The 23,881-nt window shown below is 43.0% G+C and overlaps 1 long non-coding RNA gene and 1 other non-coding gene across 2 annotated transcripts; both read right to left on the bottom strand.

Annotated features, from left to right (window-relative positions):
• Positions 1 to 8,645: 8,645 nt before the first annotated feature.
• Positions 8,646 to 10,266, bottom strand: LOC121444758. Its single transcript, XR_005973821.1, has 5 exons — positions 10,184 to 10,266; positions 9,791 to 9,846; positions 9,632 to 9,706; positions 9,314 to 9,372; positions 8,646 to 9,108 (listed from the first exon to the last, which is right to left on the bottom strand). It is a non-coding gene; the product is annotated as an uncharacterized LOC121444758 (long non-coding RNA).
• Positions 9,193 to 9,265, bottom strand: LOC121444764. The gene has a single exon (XR_005973822.1). It is a non-coding gene; the product is annotated as a small nucleolar RNA SNORD50 (small nucleolar RNA).
• Positions 10,267 to 23,881: the final 13,615 nt, after the last annotated feature.

Raw genomic sequence — 23,881 nt, 5'->3', positions numbered from 1 at the left:
ATTGGGAGCACGTTGACCTTGTGGGAGGGTTGAAGGGGAAGGGGAGAGCCAGGGAGGGGAGCAGAGAAAAATGTAGAGCTCAATAAATATCAATTAAGGGCTTGAGAGATGGCTCAGTGGTTAAGAGCACTGCCTGCTCTTCCAAAGGTCCTGAGTTCAATTCCCAGCAACCACATGGTGGCTCACAACCATCTGTAATGAGATCTGGTGCCCTCTTCTGGTCTGCAGGCAGAGCACTGAGAATACTGTATACACAATAAATAAATACATCTTTTAAAAAAAAATAAATATCAATTAAAAAAAGCAAACTGAGCAAGGTATGGGGAGCAAGCCAGTAACCACTTCTCCATGGCCCCTGCTTCCTGCCTCCAGGTTCTTACCCTGCCTTGAGTTCTTGCCCTGATTACCTTCTGTTCAGCTGGACTCTCCAGCTCACTCTGCAGGACCTGGAAAGCCTGAATCCTATCTCTTTATCTTCAACTGAATCTCTGAACAAACAAAAGGCTCTAAAAGCCCAATTCTACCTTCTTAGTGACTATGTTCTCCCCTGTTGCTGTCAGCAGACCAAATCTCCATCCAGCCTCTCAGCTTTTTTTTTTAAAATGATTTATTTAACTTTATTTTATGTGCATTGGCGTGAAAGTGTCAGATCTTGTGGAACTGCATTTTCAGACAGTTGTGAGCCGCCATGTGGGTGCTGGGAATTGAACCCAGGTCCTCTGGAAGAGCAGTCAGTGCTCTTAACCGCTGAGCCATCTCTCCAGCCCCCAGCCTCTCAGCTTTTGACAATACTTGGGCACAAACCCAGCTTTTGGCGGACACAACGTCATCACCCCATGTGTACAACCTATGAAGTCTCCCTGCTTTAGTTCGGGGTGCAACTTCTTTGGGCTTAATCTCTGGAACTAGAGAACTTGCCTGGAAGTTGGATTGCTCAAATAAACCTGTTGTTATAGTTTTTCAATTCAGCTTGATCTGGCTTACTTCATAGGCAGAGAAACCTATGAGGGTGGGGGCAGAAAGCCTATTACCTTAGATGACAGACTATGCTGTGGAGCTGTAAGAAGACAGAAACCCTCATCCTAGAGTTGCTTTTCAACTGTGGTGTTTATCACAGCAATAGAAACCCTAACAAAGACAATCAGAGTGATTAGTGTAACTGTCACCTCGGAAAATCATTTCTTTGTGCTGGGAGCATACTCAATCTATTTCTCTTCTGAAGCAGTTAATTGCTGTCAAGTATGGTTATCCCACTGTGGCACACAGAACATTAGACGCTATTCCTCCCACTCACTACACCGCTTAACCTGTATCCTTTCGCTCTTTCTCCCTTTGTTGTCCTCTTTGGGCTTTAGGAACTATGAGGTCTCAGGCAGTCCATACATCTGGAAATGGGCTGAAGCTGGAGTACGGAAGGATTTCTGGCACTTAGATAAAAGTCTGCATTCCACAGGAACTTGTGAAACAGGAAAAAGGAGTCATTTCTCTTACCTCTGGCAGAAGGACTATGGCTTTTCATTGCCATGTACCTATGTTATAACATTTCAAATCCCATGTTGGCCCTAGGCTCCTATGGTTCGTTTTCACAAGTACCTGTTACACCATCCAAAGACCCTACACTATCATCCTGGGCCTTTTCACCTCCCCAGGCTGCTTCCCTCCTCTCAGATACCCATTTTTTGTTGTATATAAAGGCGACCCCCATCTCTTGCTATCACCACTATTCTCATTCTCTCTCTCTCTCTCTCTCTCTCTCTCTCTCTTTCTCTCTCTCTTCCCTCGCCCCTGGCCATGTCCTCATTTACTTCTCTTTGTCTCTGCTATGGACTCTTCCAGACAACTCTAGGTATCTTTTCTTCTTACAATATAATAGATTTTCTTTTTCTTTTCTTTCTTTCTTTTTTTTTTTTTTGTTTTTTTTTTTTTTGTTTTTTGTTTTTTTGAGACAGGGTTTCCCTGTAGCTTTTTGGAGCCTGTCCTGGAACTAGCTCTTATAGAATAGGCTGGGCTCGAACTCACAGAGATCCTTCTTTTTTTTTTTTAAAGATTTATTTACTAATTATGAATACAGTGTTCTGCCCACATATATGCCTCTATGCCAGAAGAGGGCACCAGGTCTTATTATAGATGGTTGTAAGCCACCATGTGGTTGCTGGGAATTGAACTCTGGACCTTTGGAAGAGCAGCCAGTGCTCTTAACCTCTGAGCCATCTCTCCAGCCCCTCTTTATTTCTTTTACTAGCACATGCTAAAGGTACCAATGAGCTGGTTTTGAGTAGTCCTCATTTGGAGTCCCTCCCTTCTCTTGGGAGTTCTTTTTTCCTAATAAGCTTACATTCACTCAGTTCACTCCTTGCCCTGCATGTTTTTATTTTTGGGTATGAGCTTTGGTGACTGTTGACTTTTTCAGAACCCTAACCCTCTGAGTTAAGCCCACCAAAGGCCAAGATTAAGGGTTCATTGCACTGGAGAAACTGTATCATTTGGAGGTCTTCCCTGACCTGTACCTGAATCCAGCGGATTCCAGCAAACGGAGATTGCATCCATGAAGGTGGAGGCAGTCCGAATCCACTTTTGCTCCGAACTGTACTTTCTTCCTCTTCTACACTTCCTACTCCAAACTCTTTCCTTCCTTTGAACTCCTCCCATTCTCAGGAATTCATTCACTTTTCCTTAATAAATCTAAGTTCTCTTTGCTTAAATTTTGCTTTCATACAAGACATGAACATCACAAATTCTTCATATGCACCCACCCTTTTGCCTTCCCTCCCTCTTCCACTCTCCTTCATTAGCCCATCTCATTGTTTTTTCATTTTTGTACTTTGAGACAAGGTGTCATACAGCACAAACTGGCCCTAAATTTGCAAAATTTATTTTTATTGTTCATGCGTGCATGATGAATACTTGAGTAGGGTGTGAATATAAAGGCTAGAGGACAATTTTCCGGAGTTGTTCTTTCTGTGGCATCTGAGGCTCAAACTCAGGTGGTCACATTTGCGTGGTAAGTGCCTTTATTATTTTCCATTTCAAGAAATTAGATCACGCTGCGTGGTGGTGATACACACGTTTAATACCAGCACTCTAGAGGCAGAGACAGGAGGATCTTTGTGAGTTCGAGGCCAGCGTGTTCTACAGAGTTAGTTCCAGGACAGCCAGGGCTATACAGAGAAACTCTGTCTTGAAAAACAAAACACACACATACACACACACAAAAAAAAAAAAAAGAAAGAAAAAAGAAATTAGATCATGTGGGGGTTTGCTACTGAGTTGTTAAGTTGCTTATGTACTCTGTATATTGTCAGATGTACAATTAGCAAATATATTTTCCAATTATAAGGGTTTTTTCCCCTCCCTTTTTGTGATATTTAGAATCCAAGCTAGGACTTTACACATATTGAATGGGCTCATTACCTCTTAGCTCTATCCTCAGCCCTCCTCACTCTTTCTCTTTCCCCTTCTATCCTTCTTTTTTTCTTAATTTGAAAAAAAAGTCTTTTTTTTCTCTTTTTTCTTTTCTTTTTGGTTTTTTGAGACAGGGTTTCTCCGTAGCTTTTGGAACCTGCCCTGGGACTCACTCTGTAGACCAGGTTGGCCTCGAACTCACAGAGATTCGCCTGCCTCTGCCTCCCCAGTGCTAGGATTAAAGGCGTGTGCCACCACTGCCTGGCGCATATTTGTAAATTTTATACTTAAGCCTTTGATTAATTTTGCATTATTCAACCTGAGAGACGGGGATCTTTTTTCTGTCATCACTTCATACATGGTAGGCACATACTCCACCACTGAGTTAAATGTCAAGTCCTTGTGTCTCATTTACATGGGGAACCTAAAAAGCTTACATATAGGCATCCTCCTGAATATTAACCTTCATCAGGCGATGAAAGGAGACAGATACAGAGACCCACATTGGAACACCGGACAGAAATCTCAAGGTCCAAATCAGGAGCAGAAGGAGAGAGAGCACGAGCAAGGAACTCAGGACCGCGAGGGGCGCACCCACACACTGAGACAATGGGGATGTTCTATCGGGAACTCACCAAGGCCAGCTGGCCTGGATCTGAAAAAGCATGGGATAAAACCAGACTTGCTGAACATAGCGGACAATGAGGACTACTGAGAACTCAAGAACAATGGCAATGGGTTTTTGATCCTACTGCACGTACTGGCTTTGTGGGAGCTTAGGCAGTTTGGATGCTCACCTTACTAGACCTAGATAGAGGTGGGTGGTCCTTGGACTTCCCACAGGGCAGGGAACCCTGATTGCTCTTTGGGCTGATGAGGGAGGGGGATTTGATTGGGGAAGGGGGAGGGAAATGGGAGGCGGTGGCGGGGAAGAGACAGAAATCTTTAATAAATAAATAAATTAAAAAAAATCCTAATACTTTAGAAACTTGAGTTAGGTTTGAAGTCAACTTGGACTACACAGTGAGACTATCTTAAAAAAAAAAAAAAAAACTGAAAGAAAAACCGGAAAGGGCTCTAATCCCCACCGCGCAACTGAAGAAAAAAGCCACAAAAACAGCCAGAAGCTCAAATATACAGTACGAGCAGCAAACTTTTTAGGCGTTAGTTCAGAGGACACATGACCAAGTGCTGTGCAGATTAGGTTTCTGGCAATAGAACTAATTTTAGAAAGCACAAATGGTAGATTTGTACTTACTATATTTTAAGATTATCTGGAAGCCTGACACGAGGCAGGGGCAACTGAATTCCAATTGGGCTAAAGTTACTGAAGCCAAATATGTAAATTCTGCTCTCAACCTGCAAAACCAGTCTGAAACAAATACGTTTCATATTCCATAGTGAGGTCCCATTAAGGTTTTTAAAGACTTGAGTCTTTAGTGAACTCTTAGGTAGTTCGTTAACAAACTAACAACTCTAGGTTCCTGATAATGACTAGTATTAGCTTTTTATTAACAAAAAGAATTACCCAGTTAATACCTGTAAATTAGAAAGCTAGTCTTTGATGCTTGTGAGAAAAAGCCATCCAGTGTATATTAAAAGGTTTGAATCAACAAGCTTAATGAAAACTAATTTTAACTATAAAATTAGCACTTTCAAATAGAGTTCCACTAAAATGATGTCTTTTTGGACTTTCTTGTTCAGGTATAAATCCCTCAGTCAATGAGGATGGAGATGGCTCAATGGTTGAAAGTACTTGTGTTTCAGAGTACCCATGCTCAGTTCCTAGCATCCACATAGCAAGCTCTATGTCCCAGCTGTAGACCTGTACTCTCTTCTAGCCTAAAAGGGCAATTGCACCCATGTGCACATACTACCCCACGCCATAGACACACACACACACATCCCTCCAGTCAATGATGGATAAATATGTCGACTTCTGATCATGTCTTCTTACTGAAAATGTCAAGATATAACCTTTTTATAACTTAAACCCCACTGCTCAAAAGTTCTGGTAATGTGCTGAGCACTCGGCCTTATTTTTTATTCCATTTTTTATGCCAACCCCCCCCCCCCAATTTATTACAAGTAGGTTCTAAACTATACTATACTTTTTAAAAAATATTTATTTATTTATTATGTATACAATATTCTGTCTGTGTATATGCCTGCAGGCCAGAAGAGGGCACCAAACCCCATTACAGATGGTTGAGAGCCACCATGTGGTTGCTGGGAATTGAACTCAGGACCTTTGGAAGATCAGGCAATGCTCTTAACCTCTGAGCCATCTCTCCAGCCCCGAAACTAAACTATACTATACTTTATACATGCAGTGTTCCTTAGGCCTAACTGTATTTTCCCTATACTTGAACTGGTTTTGACTCAATCTCTTTCTATCCTTTAGTAGAAAAAAAAAAATAATCTCTTGCTGTGAATGGTGGTACAAGCTTGTTATATTCCTACCCTTGAGAGCAGGAAGATTGTCTTAAGTTCAAGGCCAGATTGGTCTGAGTGAGTTCCAAGTCAGCCAGGTCTACATATTGACACCCTCTTCCAAACTAATCAATAAAAGAAATGTTTATGTTTTCTGTTTCTATTAAGGTTGCTTTTGTCTTTTTTCATTCCTTTTGAAGACAGTTTTTTTTTTTTTTTTTTTTTTTTTTTTTTTTTTGTGTAGCTGTTGTCCTGTAGACAAGGCTGGTTTTAAATTCAGGGATCCACTGCCTCTGTTGGGATTAAAAGCTGTGTGGAATCACCACTTCCTGGCTTGCTTTTGATTTTTCTTTATATTTTGTACCACCGTTGGTAAATGGAATAGAGAAATTTTATCTTTGGGCTCCTTGGCAAACTAGTACTAGCATGTACAATAATTTGGATAAACTGAATATGATATAGTAAAAGACCCATTAGAAGGCAAGGAAACAAACAGAAGAAACTGCAAAAAGAGGTCAGAGGGCTTCAAAACAAATCATTTCACAACCCTGCCTTGTTTTTTACTGTTTGCCAGCTTGGATAAAAGGGCAAGGAGTCCCCACCCACTCCCTGATAGGGTTTCTCTGGATAGCCCTGGCTATCATGGAGCTCTGTAGACAGGATGGCCTTCTTACTGAGATCCACGTGACTCTACTGGGATTAAAAAACACATGGGACACACATTTTTTATTATTGATTTACTCCTTGTTCTGGACCTGAGACCTATCAATTAATGAAACATTGATTTTAAGACCTCAAGAGACAATGACAATTTATTCAATTTATTAGATTCAAGCAAAAAGGGGGCAGGAACCAGGGAACCAACAAAAACTCAGATATTGTTCCCTCATTTCACATTCACTGTTATCCATGAATTATTTGTCTTTTCTTTTTTAAATTTTATCAGGGTTTCTCTACAGCTTTGGGGCCTGTCCCAGAACTCTGTAAACCAGCCTGGCATCAAATCCAGAAGTCTGCTGACTGGGATTAAAGGCATACACCATCACTAGTGGGCAAGACTCATCATTTGTAAAGTCTTTGGGGTCTGAGTTAGCCTGAAACTGGATTCAAATGACTCCTGGGATATACTCCCATTTTGTACTTTACACAGAAACTCAGTAACTTACTGCTGAATAGAAAATGAATCAAGGATGGAGTCAATAGGGAAATTAAAAATCTGAAAAAATGTAGATAACTTATATGATAAAGCAAATACAGTACTAGAGAGCGAAGAAACATGTACAAGTCCCTGGGTTCAAGTCCCAGGAGCAAAACAAACCCAATAGCCAGGAATCTTGAACTATATGCCCCTTAGTCCCAGCATTTGGGAGGCAGAGGCAGGCAGTGGGCAGCCTGGTTTTAAGAGTTCCACCAATTGCCAGGACCGTCTCAAATCCAAAATGCCAGGTAGTGGTGGCATACATCTTTAATTCCAGCAGAGGCAGGTGATCTGAGAAACCCTGTTTTGAAAAACTAAAAAACCCACCCAAACCCAATAATAAGCAGAGTATCAAGAGTTTTAATGTTATGAGCAAGGAAGTCAGGACCACGAGGGGTACACCCACCGTGACAGTGGAACTGATCTATTGGGAGCTCACCAAGGCAAGCGGGACTGGGACTGAATAAGTATGGGATGAAACCGGACTTTCTGAACATGGCGGACAATGAAGGCTGATGAGAAGCCAAGGACAATGGCACTAGCTTTCGATCCTATTAGCCTGTTTGGATGCTCACCTTCCTGGTCCTGGATAGAAGTGGGAGGACCTTGGACTTCCCACAGGGCAGGGAATAGGGACTGCTCTTCATTCTCGAGAGGGGGAATGGAGTGGGCGGAGGGGTAGGGGGTAATGTGTGCGAGGAGGGTTAAGAAATTTTTTTTTGCAACTAAAAATAAAATAAACAAAAAGTTTTAATGTTCTAATTATTAAAAGAAAAATAAGCCAGTTAGTGGAGGATGCATTCAGCAGAAAAGACAATTCAAAAACCAAGAAACAAAAAAGGAGCTGGTTCTAAATAGGAAAGCCCTCTCCTGCCATTGATAAAACTAGTCTTGAAAAACCAAAAGGTTTATAAAATGTAAAACAGCACTGCCACATTTCATTAGTTGAGTTAGAAAAATCTGCAGAAACACTCAGAGCTAAAAAATATCAAGCTAGAGAATATCTGATCTGACCAAGATGCTTCAACTACACCCAAACAGCATGCTAGCTTTGAGCAGTCAGAACCCATGAAGAATGGGCATTCATAGCCAACTCCTTTTCCAAAGGCAGCAAGGTTAAGTCCAATGGTACCAGAAGGAATTGGATGTTATAGGCGAGACTACTAGATTCTGTTCTCATAAAAATTTTATAAGCAAGTTACTTAAGGATCTTTATCTTAAACTCTAAGCTGGCCGCTGAGGCACTTTGGATCAGACTCCACAAAGCACATGAGTGTTAAACTAAAACTGGACACAACGATCTGCCTACTTTATTATGAGTGGGAGACCCTGCCTCAAAAATCCCCTGGCAACTACAAATGGATAATCGAAGTTAGCAAGATAGAAGGGCAAGCTAGGCCATTCCCTTTAACCAAAAGCACCAGAGGCAGGCAGAACAGCTTTAAGCCCAGCCTGGTCTACAAAGAAACCTTACTGGCAAAGACCACCCCCCCCCCACAATACTGCTATTTGGATATCACACCCAAAGACAGACCACAATCCCTGGCATCTCATTTCCATGCAGCAACCTTATATGTTGACCCACCACTGACGCAAATAACTGAAGAAATAGTTGTTGCAACTGTACATTTATTGCAGCATTCAGTTAAACCCCACTGGGCAAGAGAATAAGGCATATAACAAATATTACAGGCCACATCATATGCTGTTCTGTTTACTAGACAGTGTCATAATCCTAGTAAAGATTCTCATAAAACCACTGAAAATTTTCACCCAGCTTTAATTCCATTCATTTTAAACCCAACAGGATCAACGACTAAACACTCCCATCCACTGATTGCATACAACCCACAACTTTCTGTAAGCGTGATCCCACGTTCTCCTCAAAAACTAGTATCGCAGATGGCTCCGCAGGCAAACAGTCTCCTTGTTTAGGAGGTAAGATGGACGAGTGAGGACAGCCAGAGCCGTGCAAAGGCCTCAACTCCAAACACGCTAGTAGTCAACACTGCACATCGTGTCTGCCTTTTCACCACCTCCAATTCTCATTCGCCAGCAAAAGCTTGTCTCTGGCCCTAGAAAAAGAAACACAGCGATTACAATACTACCAACACTTAAAAAAAAAAAAAAAAAAACTCAAGGTGCTTTTAGAACAGTCTATCTCAGAAGCCAGATCCGTAATTTTGATTTTTCAACAGCAATTTCAGATTCGGGATAGGATCATCATAGATTAGACCAAAAACATGTTCAGAAAATAAAGGAAAAAAACCCTCTACTCACACTCGATTCTCCGAGGAGAGCTAGGTACTTTGCAGGCAGCCGGCACCTCTGTGCTTTCACTGCTGGCAGAAAAAAAGCACCATGACACACTTATCTACAAAGTCCCATGCATCTAAAACACTCCACTTTCGCATTTTGTTTCTTCCTCCGGGCAACCATCTTTGATATATAACCCACGACTGTTTAAAGTCAATCGTTTTACGGTGGCTCTTCAATACTATAGCCACCCCAAATCATTAAGTATTCATTAATAGGAAGCTACTTATATGTAAACGTAATGCTTATTTATGCTGACAAAGACCTAGGCTTCATACACACCTTTTCAATGAGTCAGGTCTTAAACAAATTACTTTTTGTTATTAATTCTCTTGGATGATTTGGACCTCTCTCCATCTAATTAAAAAAAAAAGCAGAATTTTAAGCACCATACAATCGGTCTATCCGTTCAATAAGAATCCCAAGCTGCATCACCCTTACCTGGGCATCTCTTTGCAACCGCTCTGAAGACCCAGAAAAAGATGGCGTCATCGCTCCTGTGAAAGGATTTTTAATCAGTCGACTCTTGGGCAACACCAATACATTCCGAACAGCTCCTAACTCCTGGACCCTTCCTCCGCACGTCAGTGACGTGTCAGAACCCACCCGTGCTGGGGCTGAGGAACCAGACCCCAGAGTCCATCCAGGCCGCCCAGCCCCAACCTTCTTGGGCCTACACTCCAATCTTGCAGTCTCTCGCTGCAGATGCGCACTTCCCAGAGCAAGCTTTCAACGACACGCTAACCTCCAAGGCTGTCCCACAAAACAGAAACCTCCAACTTCACCCCGCGCCACGTTATTTCCCCGGCCCATCCGTCTGCACCGCGAACTCACCTACAGACCACAGTAGACTCTCAGCTCGCCGACGTAAAAGGACCAGCCGCTCCGCCTGCAGCTCCCTTTATAGCCTCCGTGGCGTGAGCCCGGGGCTGCCCCTCCCTCTCGCACCGATTGGACTCGGTGCAGTGTAGGGGCGTGGTCTTTCCCTGAGGCACCGCGTGGGAGCGCGCGCCGCCGCTCTATTCTTCCGGGCCGTTCTGGGGCGTGGCGCGCGCCGGCCGCCGGCCCGCGTGCGCGTCCATCTCTGCGCGCGCTCCCGCCGGCACCCTGCCACCCGTCTCTTCCGAGTCTGCCGAGCCGCCGGCTCTACGTGGCGTGGGAGTGGCGCCAGAATTCAAACGAACAGCCGCCTGCTTCGAGCCAAGTCGGCTAGGACGGTCGGCGGCTGGGAGCGGCCTTGCGATCGCCGCGCAGGCGGCCTTTGCGCGCGGCTGGCGGAGCAGCTTGGCTGGCCTGGTGACCCGGTGCTGCGCTTGGTCCCCAGCGGCGCAGCGGAATGGACCGTGGCGGACAGAACCACGCGGGTGAAAACCCGAAAGCCTTGCGCTTATCTTTCGTGCACCCTGCGGATCCCGCAGGTCTGCGGAAGGCCACGCCGTCGCGTGCGTGCGGCCCAGTGCCAGTTTAGCCCCCCTGCCCGGTTCAGCCCCTCCCCCTCCCGGTTACAAGGCTCTAGTGACCGTTATTCTGTGACAATCCTGAGAAGTTTAACACTCCATTTCACAAAGGAGGAAGCAGGTCAAAAACCGCCGGTTGGCCTAAGGTCACACAGCTGTCCTTCGCGATTTTTAAGTTTCTTGCTATTAAATTATAAATGTAAAAATAAGAGGGACTAATTCATAGACTTGAAACTCAAAAATAATGCTCCAGTAATTGGCATGTACAGGTGAATGTGTGGTTGCACAAACTACACTGGATTTTTCAGCATTTGGAAACTCGGGTCTTTATTTGCAGTTTGCACTGATAAAATGACGTGTGCATTTGTCCTCAGCTTCCGTTACAGTGTGTGAGGAGCTCCTCTGGTTTTGGGTATTGCTCTTTTATTTGACTAAGAGCAGAGCCTATGGCCAAGTAATTGTTAAATGAGTGAAGGGGTATGTGTGGTGTCTCTCAGAAAACTCGAATGATTGAACTCCAGCAAAAGGTAATAGCAAAGATGAAATTTCTCCTAGGTGTTTTTTCTTTTTCACAATGTTGCCTAATGTACAGTGTAAACTCATGCATTCTTCACGTTGCTTTTAAAACACCGTCAGGTGGCTGGAGAGATGACTCAGCAGTTAAGAACAGTGGCTGCTGTTCCAGGGGTCCTGAGTTCAGTTCCCAGCAGCCACATGGTAGCTCACAACCATCTGTAATGCGATCTGGCGCCCTCTTCTGCTCCTAGGCATGCATGCAGACAGAACATTATACAGAATACAGAATAATCTATATATGTAGCAGCATGATATTCAGTGTTCAGTAGGATGTATCAGTGTATTTTAAGCAGTTTCCAGTTTTTCACTATTGACAACAGCACACAATAAAATTAAAATTCAGCCGGGCGATGGTGGCACACGCCTTTAATCCCAGCACTCGGGAGGCAGAGGCAGGAGGATCTCTGTGAGTTGGAGACCAACCTGGTCTACAGAGCTAGTTCCAGGACAGGCTCCAAAGCCACAGAGAAACCCTGTGTCGAAAAACCAAAAATAAATAAATAAATAAAATAAAATTAAATTAAAATTCATTTGGGCAATGGTGGCAATGGTGGCGCATGCCTGCCTTTAAACCTAGTACTCAGGAGGCAGAGACAGAGATCTCTGTGAGTAGGAGGCCAGTTTGGTTTATTTATTTATTTATTTATTTATTTTTTTTTTTTGTTTTTCGAGACAGGGTTTCTCTGTGGTTTTGGAGCCTGTCCTGGAACTAGCTCTTATAGACCAGGCTGGTCGCCAGTTTGGTTTATGGAGTGAGTTCAAGGACAGCCAGCGTGGTTACACAGAGAAACCCTGTCTCAAAAAATAAGTAAATAAATAAATAAATAAATATTGATTCAGTTAAAAAATAGAAGGAAATCTAGAAAGATGAACCGAGGGAAACCGTTGTCCTCGTACTTAAAATAGCAGTGATAGCAATTTGCTCCCAAGTATTTGAAGTGATTTCATAATAACTGAATGCTGGTAAGTGTTGAAGAGTTCATTATGCTAAAAAGCTCACTTCCTGTAGTAAACTTTCAGATAAGATCTTTGTTGTGATAATCATTTCAATAAATATTCATTAAGTTCTGGTGTGTGCAGTGTGCTTCAAACCTGATATGAAAGCCCTAAAGTCAGGCTGGAGAAATGGCACTTTGGTTAACAGCTACTACCCAAATTCCATTCCAGCACCCATATCAGATTCTAACTCCAGTGGATCAAACATCCTCTTGTGGCCTTTGAGGGCACTGGCACACTCAGCATATACAGCAATCAAAATTAAAAATGTAAAGAGAAAACACCAAAGTCTTTGACCTTCCCAAAGGAACGATTTAGTTAGAAGTTCCCATTCAACTTTGAACAAATAGAATTTAAGGATTAGTGCAACCAGGGCTGCTGAGATGGCTTAGTGAATACAAACCTTGCCAGGAAAGCCTGGTGATTTCAGTTCAATCCCTGAAACCCCCGGAGACATGGAAGATGAGAACAAACTCCAAAAAGTTGTCCTTTGACCACCATACATGCATTGTGATATGTATGCCCACCCACATATGCACACATGCTATAGTGATGATATGAATAAATAATGGAATTATTTAAATAAAAAATTGTGTGGAACATCGCAATAATATTAGCCATTGAAATAAGGTAGGAAATAGATTGACATAGTAAAGTCCTTGTGTTAACTTCAAGTTAAGTGCTCTGTCTCCGGGCTTCATATCCAGCCTGTGTCTTTAAATAAATGTGCTCAGGTATGCATGTGCAGGTGGAAGCCTTAGGTGTTAACTTCATGAACACCATCCATTTCTTTTTGAGTGGGGTCTTGGGCTGGAGAGGTAGCCGGCTCAACGCTTAAGAGCACTGGCTGTTCTTTTAAAGATCCTGAGTTCAATTCCAAACAACCGTGTTGTGGCTCATAATGAGATTTGGTGCCCTCTTCTGGCCTGCAGGCATACGTGCAGGTAGAATACTGTACATATAATAAATAAATATATATATTTTTAAATAGGGGTCTCTTATTTGTCTGGAGCTCACAATAGGTCTAGATTGGCTGAGATATGAGCCCTGGGGGTCCTCCTGTTTCCAACACTCAGTGCTGAAATTATGAGCATGTGCTACAACTAGCATCATTTTTATGTGGTTCTGGGGATCAAATTCAGGTCTTAGGCTTTCAAAGCAAATGTTCTACCTATTGAACTATCTCTGCAGCTTTGCTATTAGGTTCTCAAGATCATTAGATCGATGTAATCTTCAAAACGATTTTAGTATGTTTTTGTTTGTTTGTCTGGTTTTTCAAGACAGGTTTTTTTTTTTTTTTTTTTTTTTTTTTTTTTTCCTGTGTAACAGGCCTGTCTGTTCTGGAACTCGATTTGTAGACCAGGCTGGCCATGAACTCACAGAGATTCAAGTGCTCAGATTAAAGGTGTGCACTGCCATCGCCCACCTCTAGTGTGTATTTTTAACCTTATATGCTAACTTTTGTCACAGTGACAAAGACTTTAGATCAGTGCTTCTCAACTTGTGGGTCTCGATCCTTCGGCAATCCTCTTTTTCCAAAAATCTTTACATTATTATTCATAACAATAGCAAAATTACAGTGATTAAGTAGCAATGAAATGACCTTATGGTTGGGGGTCACTACAACACAAAGAGCTGTATTTGGAGCTGCTCTAGGAAGGCTGAGAACCAGTGTTTTAGATAATGAACTTTTGTAAAGAGAAAGGTTTTGTTTCATGGTTTGGAGGTTCTTGCCCATGACTGCTTGGTCCATTGCTTAGGGCCTATGACAAGGCTGGAAAAGTACATAACAGAGCAACCCCCCCCCCCCCCCGCCATGGCCAGGAAATGAAAGAGAAGAGAAAGAAACCAGAGCCCCAAGAGTGCACTTCTGCTGACCTAAAGACCTGCTGGGTTGCTTCTTAAATGCTGGGTAAGGGTTGTGGTCAACTTGATAGGATTTATAATGACCCAAGAGCTATACCTTTGGATGTATTTGTAAGGATGTTTCCAGAGAAATTGAGCTGAGGAAAGAAGATCACTCTGAATATGGATGGCATCATCCCTTGGAGTGGTGGGGTGGAGGGTGGGGAGGGCAGACAGAATAAAACCTGAAAAAGGAGAAAGTGAGCTGGGTACCAGCATTCACTCCTGACTGTGGAGGCAATGTGACCAGTTGCTTCACATTCCTGCTGCCACAACTTGAGCCATTTTTGCCATCACTCTTTCTCCTAAATGGTGGATTATACATAAGCCAAAATAAATGTTTGCTAAAATTTCTTTCCTCGGGTACTTTGTCATAGTAACGGAAAAGCACAGCCACTATCCTGCATTGCCAATGTGGGCACCAAGCCTCTAACATATGATCCAAACTATTGTACCGTGCTTTAAAAATGAGGGAAAAGATGTATGGAGATCTGAATTAACCAATATTTCCAAATGATTGTGACTCCAGACTCATAATCATGTCAGCCAAGCATGCTATCGCCGAGGAAATGGGAGGATAAGATGATGAATTGTGGGAGCAGAGAGGACGCAGAGTGAAACCTAGTGGTGAAGAGAATGGCAGCCTCAGTGACTCATGGGAGTTTGAGGTCAAGAACAAGAGGATGACATAATTTTGCTCTTGTTAAATTTTAAAAAATCAGTTATTTGGATGTGTATGGGTGTTTGATTGCTTTCATGCCTGTGTGCCATGTGTTCGCAGTGCCTGCAGAGGCCAGAAGAAGGTGTCAGATCCCCTGGCATTGGAGTTACAGGTGATTGCGAGCCGCCACTTGGGTACTGGAAATTGAGTCCAGATTCTCTGAAAGAGCAGCCAGCAACCTTCCCAGGTCTTTTACTAGACCTGGATGGAGGTGGGTGGTCCTTGGACTTCCCACAGGGCAGGGAACCCTGATTGCTCTTTGGGCTGACGAGGGAGGGGGACTTGATTGGGGGAGGGAGAGGGAAATGGGAGGCGGTGGAGGGGAAGAGATAGAAATCTTTAATAAATAAATAATTAATTAAAAAATAAAATTAAATTAAATTTTAGATGTAACATTTTACTATCTTTGTCCAATGGGCCATCAGAATTGTAAAACTGAACTCGAAGAGAAAAGTTGGGATCACAGAAAGGCTAGCGGACAAATGCCGATTAGGGTCTCTGGGTAAGGACTAATACAATAGCAGTGGCCTGGGATTAGCACCACAGTGTGTGCAGACATCTTACAGTAGCCAGCCTGGGAAAACATAGCACCTAAAAGAAGACTGTCATGTAATAATGGATAAATGGCACTATTGCAGCTTTCAGTTAAATCAGGAAAAAATATGTACACCAAGCTATGTATGATAAGCACAATTCATTTATTTCAAAGCAGAAAAATAATCTTAAAATTTCAAGAACCTTTTTTTTTTTTTCAGTGTAGTGATCCTCTCCACCTCTGGTCCGAAATACCCAGCAAGTGCTAGGTTTCATGGCAAGACAGACACCTGGCTATCTTATGAAAATTAAAAACAAACAAACTAAAAAACAATCAAGTCAGTGAACTCAAGGCAAGAGTCTCATAATGTGGAAACATTAAACATTTGATACACGAGTCTGAAGTTCAGAGGCGAGGTTAGGGCTTGAGTGTTGCTGGCATAAGAAAGTAATTTAAAGCACGACAGGAGTGAGATCATCGGGGAAAGAATATAAATAGAGAACACGAGAAAGCCCAGTCCGGGGGCTCTGGAACACTGGAAACTTGAGAGTTCCAACAGAGGATGAAGAGCTAGCCAAGCAGACCCCTGGGTGGGGGGAGGGGGAACTGGACAATGTGATTTTCCAGAACTGAAATGAAGAGTTTCAGTGAGATCTAGGTCAACTAGATTGAATGCTTCTAAAACATTAAGTTTGAGGATAGAAACCGTCATTGGGGTTGGCAACAGTAAGACCCCTGGTGACATCCCATGGTCTCAGTAGCACAGCAGGCTGAGGTGAGATGAAGGTGAGAAGGCAGATGTGGATTAGCAGGCAGAGAGGAATGGAAGGTGAAAGGACTGCTTTTATAAGTGGGTGACACTAGACATGGACGTTATGTGGCCTTACAAAGCAAGAAAGTGTTAAGATTTCAGGAGACAAATCTTTGAAACAGCAAGAACTCCTTCCCAGAATAGAAGTGAAGTCTTTGATCGGAACAAGAACACTTCATCTGTTAAAACAGAACAGAAAGCAGGCGTTTGGCAGAGTCAGTCATGTGCAGCCTGTCCACCATCCCATGGCTATGTAAGAGTGTGCTTTGGCCGAGCATAGAACATTTTCTTTTCTGCATGGAGTCATGAAGTCCTCACAGCCTGTGCTAGGAATATCACTGTTTGGCAATAACTTTCCCTGCTCCAGGGTTTATGTGCACTTCTCTAGTCTGCTTCAAGAATGCATATCCTCCAGAGACTCACAGTTAAACATTGGGTGGAGCTCCAGGAACCCCAAGGAAGAGGGGGAGGAAGAACTAAGAACCAGAGGGGTCAAGGACACCAGGAAAACACAGCCCACAGAATCAACTAAGCAGGGCTCCTAGGGGCTCAGAGAGACCAAAGCAGCAGTCACAGAGTCTGTGTGGGTCTGCCCTAGGTCCTCTGCATATATGGTATGTATTCTGTAGCTTGGGTTAGGAGTTCTTGTGGAATTCCTAACAGTGGAGTGGGAGTGTCTCTGACTCTTTTGTCTGCTATTGGAACCTTTTTCCTCCTATTGGATTGCTCCATCCAGCTTTGATATGAGGGTTTGTGTATAGTCTTCCAGTAACTTCTACTGTGTTTGGTTGATATCCCTTGGAGAGTTGCTTTTTTTTCTGAACAGAGGAGGAGTGGATCTGGGGCAGAGGACAGGTGTCTATGTGTGTGTGTGTGGAACTGGGAGGACTAGAGGGAGGGATAACTGCAGTTAGGCTGCAATGTATGAGAGAATAATAATAATAATAAAAAAAAGGATGTGCAGCCGGGCGGTGGTGGCACACGCCTTTAATCCCAGCACTCGGGAGGCAGAGGCAGGCGGATCTCTGTGAGTTCGAGGCCAGCCTGGTGTAGAAGATCTAGTTCCAGGACAGGAACCTAAAAGCTATAGAAAAACCCTGTCTCGAAAATCAAAAAAAAAAAAAAAAAAAAAAAAAAAGGATGTGCATCCTCCAGCACTTGGTCAATCTCACTGCTGCATCTGTCCCTGGTCAGGAGAAACGAGCTCATTTAGCCATGACCCGAGAGCATAGACTATCACTCTGAGGCTGCTGTATGGTAACACCTGCTGGCCATGAGGGGACGATACTCATTGTTAACTAATCTTTATCTCCCTCATGTGGGGAAAGCAATGTTTCATGTGAGCCATCACTTTCTTGGTGACTTTGACATCTATAATTCTTAGAATGGATCACATTCTTGGTCTATTACTCCTGGTATTACTTGATGAACAGTTTGGCACAGAAACAGAATTGCCACAGCACAGAGGACACACAGGTCTCATCCGTCTAGCAATTTCAGGCTGGTACCAGTTCCCCGAGGAGGTGTTAGGCTGACCATGGTGCTATCTTCCATCTGGTTGCTTTGGGGAAATGGGATCTAGACCACCTCTCTGTCAATAAGGAGAGACTAGCACAAGGGATGAGAATAAAAATACAAGAGGTGGCCTGGGTCTGTTGGTGCATGTCTTTAATCTCAGCTCTTGGGAAGCAGAGGCAAGTAGATTTCTGAGAGTTTAAAGCCAGCCTGGTCTATATAGAGAGTTCCAGGCCAGCCAGGTCTGTATAGTGAGGAAAATCTGTCTCAAAATCAAAACAAACAAACACCCCAAATACAGTTATGATAAATGTAGCTGGGCTCTCAACCCTGGTAAGATCCAGGGATCCATTTAACAAATGCATTTTTTGGGAAGAAATCTAGGCCAGTAGTCAGAGGAATATTGATAAAAATGAAACAAAAATCATTGTCCTTGGAAATATCTATAAATAAAAAAGAAGATCCCTGGTTACTGAGCCAGTTTGCATAGTGCAGATAGCATGTATTTTATCTGGGTATTCTTTTGACTCCATTATTCAATATTGCCCAAAACATGACCACCTTTGTAAGTGCCAAAGTCATAAAACATGGAACTAAACAGGCTCTGCTAACGGAGACTGCAAATCAGGGCCAAGTGGGATACACTTGGGATGCTAGGACCAGAGAATTGCAAGTGCTGGGCATGGTGGCACACAGCTTTAATTCCAGCACTCAGAAGGCAGAGATAGGAGGATCTTTGTGAGAATTACAGCCCAGCCTGGTCTACATATCAAGTTCTAGGACAGCCAGGCTGCATACAGAGACCCTGATATGGGAGTCCCCTCTGTGTGCTGTGATTACCATTAATGAATAACGAAACTGCTTTGGACCTATAGCAGGGCAGAATTTAGGTAGGTGGGGAAAACTAAACTGAAGGCTGGGAGAAAGATGGGCAGAGTCAGAGAGAAGCCATGTAGACCTGCTGGAGACGGATGCCAGAACTTTAGCTGGTAAGCCACAGTCACGTGGCAATATACAGATTAATAGAAATGGGTTAAATTAATATGTAAGAGTTAGCCAATAAAAAACTAGAGCTAATGGGCCAAGCACAGTGATTTAAGTAATATGGTTTCTGTGTGATTATTTCAGTTCTGGGCAGCCGCGACGAACAAGCAGCCCCCTTCAATAAGACCCTGTCTCAAAAACAAAACAAAAAATTAATTAAATGAACAAACAACAACAACAACAAAAGGAAGATTGTGATGGACAGTGGTGGCGCATGCCTTTAATCTCAGCACTTGGGAGGCAGAGACTGGTGGATCTCTCTGAGTTCGAGGCCAGCCTGGTCTATAGAGTGAGTTCCAAGACAGTCTCCAAAGCCACAGAGAAACCTGTCTCAAAAACAAAACAAAAAAGAAAGAAAGAAAGAAAGAGGATTGCGTGTTAGCTTAGTGTATATAATGAGGGTCTGTTAGGGTTTAGGTATGCAATGCTTGTCTATGGTCTCATGTGTCGTGGTTCTGGCCTTAGCACTGACCTCTTAGTAGCTGTTGGTGGTGCTATTGAGAGGAGGAAGCACTAACCTCAACAATGGATTATCCCACTTAGAGCTGAATGGACTTTAAGGAGGAGAAAACTGGTTATAGAAAGGAGGCCTCTGGCAGTGTACCTTTGAAGGATAGATATAGCCTATTCCAGCAAACATTTTCTGTCTCTTTCTGCTTCCTGGCTGCCCAGAGGTGAGTAGCCTCTTCTACCACATGCTCCACTGTTTAGATACTGTTCAGTTTAGGCCCAAGGTAATTAATCCAAGTGACCATGGACCAGCTCATCTTTAACTATGAGCCCAAATAGATCTTTCCTCCTGTTAAGTTGGCTTTCTTGGTTATATTGTTACCACAGCAACTTTTACTTCAATAAATTTGAGCTGATAACCAGAGACTACTACATCAATACATCTGTGCATAATACATTAATAAACTGAGCGGTGGTGGTGCACACCTTTAATCCCAGCACTCAGGAGGCAGAGGTAGGCAGATATCTGTGAGTTCGAGGTTGGCCTTGTCCACAAAGTGAGCTCTAGGACAGCCAGGGCCACAGAGCAACCCTGTCTTAAAAAACACCCCCCCAAATTAATACATAAATGACCTGAGATGGCCACCAGATATATAACCTTCAGACGTAAACTTTGCTTGTTATTGGGCATTTATGGAAATATAGCACTCAACCATTGCAACTTTAAATATTTACATGATCTGGAATCCAGAGCTGCCAATTAGCATATGGACACTCATTCATCCTATTACTGAAGCAATCTTAGCAAAAAAGCCCTCCCTAAATAAAATTCTGCTTTCAAGATAAAGCCCAGCTGGGTCCCCAAGAACTTCACCAATTCCATTAACAAATACTTGTCTTGCTGAATAATAATAACCTATAAGGGAGACTAATTTTCCTTTAGATAAATGGAACTCACTATTCAAAGAAGTTTTAGCTGATGGTATGGCTTGGTTCACAGATAGATCTTCAAATCTCAAGTGTAGTGGAGTTTAAAGATCTATCTTCCCTAAGTGAGCTGGCTAGTTTTATATCAACTTGACCCAAGTTATAGTCAGCTGGGAGGAGGGAACCCTAAATGAGAAAATGCATCCACAATATTGGCTTGTAGGCAATTGTGTAAGACATTTTCTTTTCTTTTTTTTTTTTTAAAAAAAAGTTCATTTATTTATTATGTGGTGTAGGAGATTTTTTTCTGTCTATGTGTTGCTTTCATTGGTTAATAAAGGAACCACTTTGGGCCTATAGCAGAGCTATAGGGGAATAGAGCTAGGCAGGGAAAACTAAATGGAATGCTGGAAAGAACAGGTGGAGGGAGAAGCTGTGGATCCTGCGCCTGAGACAGATGCTGGTTAGAATCTTTGCTGGTAAGTCATTGCCACGTGGCGATATACAAATTAATAGAAGTTGGTTAAATTAATATAAGAGTTAGCCAATAAGAAGCTAGAGCTAATGGGCCAAGCAGTGTTTTTTTTAAGAAATATTTATTTATTTAGTATACAATGTTCTGTCTGTATGCCTACAGACCAGAAGAGGGCGCCAGATCTCATTACAGATGGTTGTGAGCCACCATGTGGTTGCCGGGAATTGAACTCAGGACCTTTGGAAGAACAGGCAATGCTCTTAACCACTGAGCCATCTCTCCAGCCCGCCAAGCAGTGTTTTAATTAATACAATTTCTGTGTGATTATTTTGGTTCGGGGTGGCCAGGACGAACAAGCCGGCCCTCCTCTTACAATTATGTATGCAGTGTTCTGTCTGCATATATGCCTGTAGGCCAGAAGAGGGCACCAGATCGCATTGCAGATGGTTGAATTGAACTGAATTGAATGTAATTGAACCCAGGACCTCTGGAAGAACAGTCAACTGCTGAGCCATCTCTCTAGCCCCATAATACATTTCGTAATTAGTGATTGATGAGAAGGGTCCAGCTCATCGTGGGTGGAGCCGCTCCTGGGTTCTAAAAGAAAGCAGGCTGAGCGGGTCATGAGGAGCAGGTCAGTCAGCAGCACCCCTCCACATTCTGTCCTGTTTGAGTTCCTGCCCTGATTTCCATCAGTGGTGACCATTGAGGTGGAGTTGTCGGCCAAATGCACCCTCTCCTCGCCAAGTTGCTTCTGTCAGTGTCATTACAGCAGCACCAACCCTAAGACACTAAGCACAGCCAGCTTCTGACTGAAACCAGTCTAGTACATTCTGCCTCAAGGGCCAAATGCTATATAACAATGATGTGTATATAGGCTAGTTTTATCTATCTATCTATCTATCTATCTATCTATCTATCTATCTATCTATCTATCTATCATCTATCTATCTATCATCTATCTATCTATCTATCTATCTATCTATCTATTTTTTCTTGATTTTTTTTTGTTTTTTTTTTGTTTTTCGAGACAGGGTTTCTCTGTGGCTTTGGAGCCTGTCCTGGAACTAGCTCTTGTAGACCAGGCTGGCCTCGAATTCGCAGAGATCCGCCTGCCTCTGCCTCTTGAGTGCTGGGATTAAAGGTGTGTGCCACCACCGCCTGGCTATAGGCTAGTTTTAACAACGACTCACTGGTAGATATTTTGTAGATACGAACCTCACATATGAGCTAATCATGTGGTTGATGATCAAAATGAATAAATAGACCATGAACCAAAACCTGTGGTAGCACCTTGAAAACTGAAAATTTATCCATTTGTCCATCATGCTGCAGCCCAGGACAAAGGACCATTCAAAAGGAATCATAAAATGAAACTCACAACCTGAGCTAGCCAGTGCTCAGAGGATGGTCACAATTTCTGGTCCAGTTTTTCTTTCTTTTTTTTTTTTTTTAAATATTTATTTATTTATTAGGTATACATTATTCTGTTTTGCTTGTATGCCTGCAGGCCAGAAGAGGGCACCTTCTTTCACAATCATTACAGATGGTTGTGAGCCACCATGTGGTTGCCGGGAATTGAACTCAGGACCTTTGGAAGAGCAGGCAATGCTCTTAACCACTGAGCCATCTCTCCAGCCCCCTCTGGTCCAGTTTTTCAAAGCATATGATATAAAAATCCACCCCATGCACAAAAATGGACAAAATCATGAGGACTTAATGAGATACAACAGTCATATGATTCTTATCAGTAAGTCTCTGGCATGTGACATAGTAAAAAAAAAAATTCCAGGTGTACTGGGACATAGGCTTTATGTGAATGTGGCAATGAACCCAGGAGCCTGACTGATAAGTTACAGCGAAAGATTTCAGTGGTGCTTCTCAGACAAGCACATGCGTTCCAGATATGGAACTGTCATTCCAGGGCACCATGTTGATATGGAGCCTCTAGGATTGCATCAAAAATTACTTCTGTCTCGCATTCAGATACCTAGAAGAATTCCAGTCAAGACTTGCATGTTCTTCTCAGGTTACATAGCTATAGGTATCTCTCTCTCTCTCTCTCTCTCTCTCTCTCTCTCTCTTTCGAGACAGGAGACAGGGTTTCTCTGTGTAGCTTCGGAACCTGTTCTGGAAATCACTCTGTAGACCAGGTTGGCCTTGAACTCACGGAGATCCGCCTGCCTCTGCGGATTAAAGGCATGTGCCACCACTGCTCAAGGCATGTTCTTGGTGCATTAGATGATATTCCATTTTGCTTTCTGTTGCTGAAATGAGCATCACAGCCTAAAGAAGTTTGGAAAGAAAGAATTTGTCTCACACTTCCAAGTAAAAATCCATCACTGGTAGAGGTCAGGGCAGAATCTCAAACAGGAACTATGAAAGAACACTGCTTGCTTGCTCCCTGGCTTGTGCTCAACACTCCCGCCTCTCTCTGTTTCTCTCTCTCTATTTTTTTTTTTTTTTGAGACAGCGTTTCTCTGTGCAGCCCCCTGGATGTTCTGGAACTTAGTCTGTAGACCAGATTGGCCTTAAGCTCAGAGATCTGCCTGCCTCTGACCTGCAAGTGCTGGGATTAAAGCTGTGTCCCACCACTGCCAACCCCACTTTCATTTACAGCCCATAGACTCACCTGCTCCAGCTGATCAATCCCTCACTGAAACTCTCTTCCTTGGTCATTCTAGGCAAGCTCCCAATTAAAACTAACCATCACATGATCTAAAATCTGAGTCAGAGGAAATGGAACAGCTTACTTCACCAAGATGGTCTCTAATGATACTTCAGAGGTGCCCACTGAGATTGCCTTCTGCACACTGAGCAGAGCAATCTCAGCTGAGTTCTCAGTAAGTAAAAGAATTGGAGGGCTGGAGAGATGGCTCAGAGGTTAAGAGCATTGCCTGCTCTTCCAAAGGTCCTGAGTTCAATTCCCAGCAACCATGTGGTGGCTCACAACCATCTGTAATGGGGTCTGGTGCCCTCTTCTGGCCTGCAGGCATACACACAGAAGGAATATTGTATACATAATAAATAAATAAATAAATATTTAAAAAAAAGAATTGGAATCCAGCAAAATTTTGTCATACTGAAAAAGTACTATGCCAGCTAAGCATGGGAGCATAT

The sequence above is a fragment of the Microtus oregoni genome, unplaced genomic scaffold (assembly GCF_018167655.1).
Source record: "Microtus oregoni isolate MIOR12 unplaced genomic scaffold, Mior012 000139F_ref0000186, whole genome shotgun sequence".
Taxonomy (NCBI): Eukaryota; Metazoa; Chordata; class Mammalia; order Rodentia; family Cricetidae; genus Microtus; species Microtus oregoni.
The sequence above is the reverse complement of the archived record's forward strand: the minus strand, read 5'-3'. Positions and strand labels throughout refer to the sequence as shown.